Source organism: Muntiacus reevesi, chromosome 12 (genome assembly GCF_963930625.1).
Source record: "Muntiacus reevesi chromosome 12, mMunRee1.1, whole genome shotgun sequence".
Classification (NCBI taxonomy): Eukaryota; Metazoa; Chordata; class Mammalia; order Artiodactyla; family Cervidae; genus Muntiacus; species Muntiacus reevesi.
The window spans coordinates 64,870,554-64,877,943 of record NC_089260.1 but is presented as its reverse complement, the minus strand read 5'-3'; positions in this window follow the sequence as shown (position 1 = coordinate 64,877,943).

The window sequence follows — 7,390 nt, the reverse complement described above, 5'->3', positions numbered from 1 at the left end:
TTCATGTGAAAGGAAAAAGCCCTGAAAAGCTACACTTGGGGAGCCACGAAGAGTTCCATCTGGTGAGAGGGGAGGAAGCGATAAACTACAGTGTGGAGGGGACTAGGCTGGCGCTGCGCCATTGAAGGACCTGGGAAGGAACTTTAGGAAGTTTCCGTCCTTCCCCAGGCCTTGGCTTCCTCATCTGTCAACTGTAAAGGCTTGTTTAGATGACACCTCACATCCTTTCCTGTTCCTGTCTTATGAAACCTCTTACAAACAATGAACTTTTTGAAACACAGCTAGCCCCTAAATGAACCAGAAAGCTTGCAAGCAAAAGACTCAAGTGAGCCTCTGAATACTGCCATACAGTAATCAGACTCACTAGTTCCACTTGCCTCCTTTACACACAAAACATTTCCTTAGGGAAAAGCTAGCTCTCTTAACACATTTCTTGTTTCAGAACTATCTTGAGCCACTGTTGTGATGCAGGGGTGGTTGAGAGTGAGGGTAGGGGTGAATGGAAAGGGATTCTTAAGTTTTCTTTAGATGAGAAAAAATTCAGAATCAATGGTCTGGTTGGGGTGGTATTGGGGACATGAATCTGATTCACGTGTTCCTTTTTGCCTTTAGGGTCTCCCCATCTCCACTCTAAAATGACAGGGGTATTTCTATTTCATTCTTCAACATCCTCTGGAGGGCTTTGGATGACATACCTCATTAGCCTTAGTTTCTCACCCATAGCATGGTGACAGCAGAACCTGCCTGAGAATTGTTGTGAGGATGGAAGTAGGTGGTTCAGGCAAAGAATTTACCAGAGTGATTCATTCTTCTAAGTAGCTTCCATTATTAATTCTTTTAATCTTCATAGTAGCCTTGAGAGATACTGTACATTTTATCCTCACGTTTTAGGTGGGGACATGGAGGCCCAGAGGTTAAATTATCTGATCAGAATCACATGGCTCCTATTGCGTGGGGTGAGGATTCCCTCCAGATTGCCCACCTCAGAGTCTATGCCTGTAAATATAATGCTAGGGCATCTCTTACTAAATGCTGGGATCATGTTACCTTTACTTTCCACCTTAAGACAATTTGTCCTTTGTCCTAACATAATACAGGGATGTCATGTGTTACTTGTCAATGACATGATTTTGTGGTCTTCCCAGGTGGTGCTAGTGGTAAAGAACCTGCCTGCCCATGCAGGAGATGTAAGAGATGTGGGTTTGATCCCTGGGTCTGGAAGACCCCCCTGGAGCAGGATATGGCCACCCACTCCAGTATTCTTGCCTGGGAAATGCCATGTACAGAGAAGCATATCATGGAATATTTTTAAGTTTCCCTGGTGGCTCAGACAGTAAAGAAAGTGCCTGCAATGCCAGAGACTTGGATTTGAACCCTGGGTCAGGATCCTTGGAGAAAGAAATTGTTACCCACTCCAGGATTCTTGCTTGAGAATTCCATGGACAGAGGAGCCTGGCAGGCTACAGTCTATGGGGTCGCTAAGAGTTGGACATTACTGAGCGACTAACACAATCACACTTTCTTTCATTGCATAATGATCTCCATAGACCACCATCACCAAAAAGAAGACTTTTAGCCAGGATTGGAGGGTCACTCCCTTCTATGGAGTATAACAATAGGCTCCCCTTCTGGTCACAACTATTGGCTGCAACATAACTAACCCTGATGCCCAAATATAGAATCAATGCAACACTTGCTAAGATCATTTCAACACTTCATCTTTCTCCCTCCAGAATGGCTTCTGTGCTAACTGTGTTTGCTTCCTTCTTTGCATCACAGCGATAGTTTCTATTTTGGAATTTTATTGTTTGTTGCAGCTTGGAGGGATTCTTATTCTTGCTCTGATCTGGCCTTGGCTGTGTTTCAAAGGTTCTAAAACCTCTAGACAAGTTGGCTTCATTTATCTTCTGGCACTGGCATGTGTCTTTCCAAGAGAGGAAAACAGGCTCTCTAACCATCCCTTAAAAATAAGTATATGAGGAGAATTTTAAAAAGCCTCCTTAGATTATACTAGGAGCAAAGTTGGCTAGGAATAAAACAAAATGTAAAATCCAATTCCTGTCTGGTAAAATTAGCTCAAATGATTATCTTCAGATTTCTTTTATCTCCAAAATTAGAAGTGTTAATCATTGGTGTTATTCTGTAAAAACATTTCAGGGTTTGCAATTAAAACAATAATATTGTTTGCTCCATAGCAGAGTTCACTGGGGATTCTTAGCATCCTCTCTGCATTATGTAAAGAACACAGCAGCTGCTCTCTCTCAGCTGCTGCTGGGAGCCCAGGAAAGTCCCCACATCCCAATACCTGTCCTAATAATGGTACTTGATAGGACTGCATGGATTTTAATACCTCCTTTAATCCCCATCATAACTTTTGTGGAATATTCTCATTATTCCCATTATGCAGATATATCGAAACAAGGCTCAGAAAATCAAAGTATGTTACTCAAAAAAGTGTTACTTGTGTAGTTATGCCCAGCTCTTTGGGATCCCATGGACTGGTACCTGCCAGACTCCTTTCTCCATGGGATGTCCCAGGCAAGAATACTGGAGTAGGTTGCCATTTCCTTCTCCAGGGGATATTCCCAATGCAAGGGTCAAACTCAGGTCTCCTGAACTACAGGCAGATTCTTTACCAACTGAATCACCAGGGAAGCCCATGTTACTCAAGGTCCCCGAGCTAATCAATGGTAAATTTTGTTATCTAAGACTCAAACTCTCAAGTTCTTTCTGGTAACCCATGCTGCTGCTTCTTTGGTATTCTTAAGTGAAGGTTCTAATTAAAATAAAATGCTAGATAATATTGATTGAGCACTTACTATCTGCCAAGCACTCTACTAAGAATTTTAATATATTACAATCACTACTTTATTTTTTTTTGAAGTGAAGAAATGTTTTTTGAATTAGCAACACTTGTTTACACAGGCAGAGACACTTCACTTCAAAAGAAAAGATGAAATGCCTAAAAGCATTTTCATAAAAGCTTTTCAAACTTGATAAAAACTTCTGAAAATTTATATAACATATTGATGAGTTAAGAAGCTGAAAAGATTCCAACAATCTATCAATAACAAAAACAAATTGCTATCAATCATGATAAAGATAAGACTAAGTTATCTTTAATTTTCTCTTTATGAAGCTGAAAAAATTTAAGAAGAAATATTATAAAGTTGTGTCAAGCAAATAACAAATGAAACCAAATATTATTTTTCCAAATTGTGTGACTGTGACATTGGTCAAGATTTTGAATTTGTCTTAATTCTTCTCCTCATTCTAAGTATTTACTTTTGAATCTAATTTATATTCATAACACTGTATTAAAAATAATTGTTAAAGCTTCAAGCCCCATAAAACATGGATCTACTGATGCAAATAAAATTCCAAGACAATAACCTAAGAGGCTAAAAAGATAATAGTAAAGATATATTTTCAGAGGAAAAAAATATATTTCAATGTTGTTCATGGTGACCATAGAAACATGTGAGGTACTGACATGGTACAGTTGGTTTAAAAGAGATGATAGAAATGATGAAAATATGTGTTGGAGGGGGTCAACCATATGGTGTTTATAGTTAAAACAATGAAGCATTAATGATAAAATTTCAAAGATGAGTCCATAGAGATGGGAAAATGGGCAGGGATGAAAATCTTCCTAGGATTATACCTTGCATTATAAACATAGTCCTGTCAAATACCTCCAAGACACTCTTAGGTAAGGTCTGAGATAGATATGCATGGGATCTGGAAAATTCAGTCAAACATACAAATGTGTGTCCATAAAAGCAAAATAAACCATTAAAAAGAAATCTGGATGACTTTTCAGTCTCTTTTGACCTCAAGCAGTGTGTGTACCTCTGCCTGTCCTTGTGATTTGGATCAAAAGTCATTCAACAGGATGAATCCCGCAGCTTAGTGCAATGGAAATCACAGGATTTGGAGCTGTAGAGAACTGATCCCTATTCTTCTCCTTAGTGATTCTGCTGGCAAGGGCAAAGACAATGCCCCGTGCTCACCAAACCTACTTCCTTGTCCTCTCAGGGGCACACAGAGACTACGCTTCCCAGACTCCCTTGCAGTGAGATGAGGGCATGTGTGACTGAGTTCTGATGAATGGAATGTGGTCAGAAGTGGGCGAGTTACTTCCAGCCTGCCTGACCTGGGACCTTCCGGGAGATTCTTATGGCTCTCTCTTTCTTCTCTGTAGACCAAATGCTGATGATTCTCTGCAGTCCTTTGAGTTCGTAAGATTATGGAGCTATTAAATAAAAGGAAGTTGGGTCCCTGAATCTCTACTTGCAAGATCATTACCAAATATCTCATCAGATTATGATGTAAGTGATACTTTATTGTGTTGAAATACTGAGTTTCTGGGGTAGTTTGCCACATAAGTCAGCCCATCCTGCCAGTAAAGCAAGTTTTTCAACTTCCTTGGGCCTGTTTCCTCATCTGTATTATACTTCTTGGGGCTCTTATTAAAATATATTACATGTCAACATACATATATGAGGCTTTCCTGGTGGCTCAGTGGTAAAGAATCCATCTGCCAAAGCAGGAGATGTGAGTTTGATCCCTGGGTAGGGAAGATCCCCTGGAGAAGGAGATGGCAACCCATTCCAATATTCTTGCTTGGAAATTCCATGGACAGAGGAACCTGGCAGGCCACAGGCTCAAAGAGACGGATATAACTTAGCGACTAAACAACAACAAATATATATATATATAGTCCGTGTTGATGCTCATTCCCTTCTATTCCATGTTCACGATCAGACAGAGTTAGGACTGGCCCACTGAACACCCCCAGAGAGCACTGTCTCATTCTATTTGCTGAACATACACATAGAGTGCAATATGAACCATGTCCATCAGAGGTGTGCAGCTCAGAAAAGCTCATTTGCTGAGAAGGAAAAGCACATTTCCTTCCAAAGTGTCCATAACAAAAGAACTGAGTATCATCTTATATAAAAAAAAAAAAAAGAAAGATTAAAGCAACAATAATTTTAAAGGTAGAATAATTTATAGTTTTTCTATCAGTGGCTTTACAACCTCCTCATGCCATAAAAAGGGGATTTAATCTTTTCTTTTTTTATTTACATAGTTTTTTCCTTTCTTTTGCTATAAGAAGACAGATTATACATGTCTCAGCTGATATAAAGTAGGCAAAAGAAAGCCTTCTGATCAATATTCAGCTTTGGTACTTGTGTACATTTTATCTTGATTGAAACTTAAACTCCTACCAGCAACTCTTGCTGCCAAAATCACATTTTCTCTTCAGATGCCTAAGGTTGGAATTGAGTGTATACCAACTGGAACTGATTGCTTGAAACTTGAACAGTTCAGAGTTTAATTTCTCTAATTTGGGTAAACAACCTATCACCAAGCTGTCTGCATTTTCAAGTGTTCAGAGTCACACAAGAGCCGGTATTTTAGGCAATGCACAAAAGAAGTACTGCCGCAGTGCCGTAAAGTTGTGAGAGACAGTTATACTCCAGGAAGCCCTCAGAGAGTAGGTAAACCCCCAGTAACAAACTGGTAGATGCAAGTCTAAAGAAATGTGTTACCAGGAGGTGGTTTCTGCAGCCATTTGCTTTTCATTTGTATGAACATCCAAACAGAAAAAAAAGAAAAAATGACAACATTACAAGATTCTGACATCTGGAAATTGTGAGACATTCAGTTTTTACACTAATTTAATGCATATTTTCACATTACAGTCATGTTTAACAGTTATCTATGTGTCACTCAAAAAGATGCATTGTATGAAAAGAATTTTGGCAACACAGAAACTCCGAGCTGCAGCACAAGGTATTAATAAATGAAACACTTGTGCAAAGACTGTCTACTTAGCACCTATTTGTAGCTAGCCTCATAGAATGGTAGGATGGAAAAAGAACCCAGTTATTTCTGATCCTGTTAATTAAAAGATGATGAAACTGAGATTCCGCAAGGGGAAGTGACTAGGCAAGGGACAAAGAGAAATGAACAGAAGTAGAAAATTCCTGCCCAGTCCAAAATGTGTTCTATAACACCATCCTGTGTCTTTCCATGATTGCAGAGTCTCATGCCAGTGCTGTATTTCCCTTTGTACCTGGACCAGACAGAGAACAAAAGCAGAGGGTAATCTCAGGTCATCAGGCTAGTTCATAATTCTTAGTTGACCAAGCAAATGCTGGGCAGAAGGTTACAGTGGCCTTCTGGCAGTCAGCACAGGCCAATCTGTTGCATAGGATTGCAGTTTTACATTTTTAAGACAGTTTTTAGGATCCATACACTGTGATTCTTGTTTTTTTCTAAATGTCTGCTTAACTGAGAGGTGAACAGAGGTGCTGTGCTAGGAGCCAGGAGTCTTGGTTCTGAGAAAGAGCTACTAACTGCCCAGGTGTCTGGGGCCAAGGTCCAACCTCCCTGGGCCATTTTTCTCACCTATAAAATGAAAGGGAAGAGATGCTAGTAGAGCAGATGTCCTGAGAGATTTAACAGTTCACCGTTAAAAAGATTTCATCTTATGCCAATTCCACACCCCAGTTTTCCAAAGTAAAGTAAATGCAGTAATGAAGGTGTCCCAGCACTCTGCTAGGAGCAGTAGAAAAGAAAGAAAGAAACAAAACCCTTGTTGTTAGAGTAAGTCATGGCCCAGCGGGACAAGACAATGCAGTCTTGTAAAGAAACGATACCTGATCATATGCCTAAGAGAATGTCTTTGGAGCAATCTTCCCTGTGACTGGACTTTCTTAGAACTAAGCTAGGCAGACTAACTTAGAATAATTAAAAAGTAGAAATTATCTTCACTGAATTATTACCTGTTAGGTACTATTTTAAGCTTAACACATATATAAACTCATTTAATCCTCATAATTATATGAACTACATTTTATTATCCTCATTATGTCTATGAAGAAACAATAGTAGAAAAAGGATAACTAATTAGCCCAAGGTTACAGCTAGTTGAGCCAGGATTCAAATCCAGAAAATTTAGTTTTACAGTCTAAGCTGTTAATCACCCTGCAAAGTTCTTATAACAAGAAAGAGACAACGAAGCAGAAGAGAGGCCTGGCCAGCCATCTGGACTGAAGCAGAAATCCAGCGACCAGGAACAGATGGCCTTGTGCACTGAGCACCTACTTTGTACCATGTACTACGTTAAGTATCTTGCCAGCATTATCATTCATTCCCCACCTGATCATTCATTCAACATTTATTAAGGGCCTACAATTCAGTAGCCACTTGTGCAAGGAACTGTGATGAAATCTCTGTAATTATTCACATTTTATTGATGAGGGAACTTCAGCTCAGAGACATTTTGTAACTTATCCAAGGTCAAGTTCTGCCCCCAAATTCTGGGTCTCTGTCATAGGTGAAAGTCTTTGGGACATTTTTCCACTCCAGGAAATCA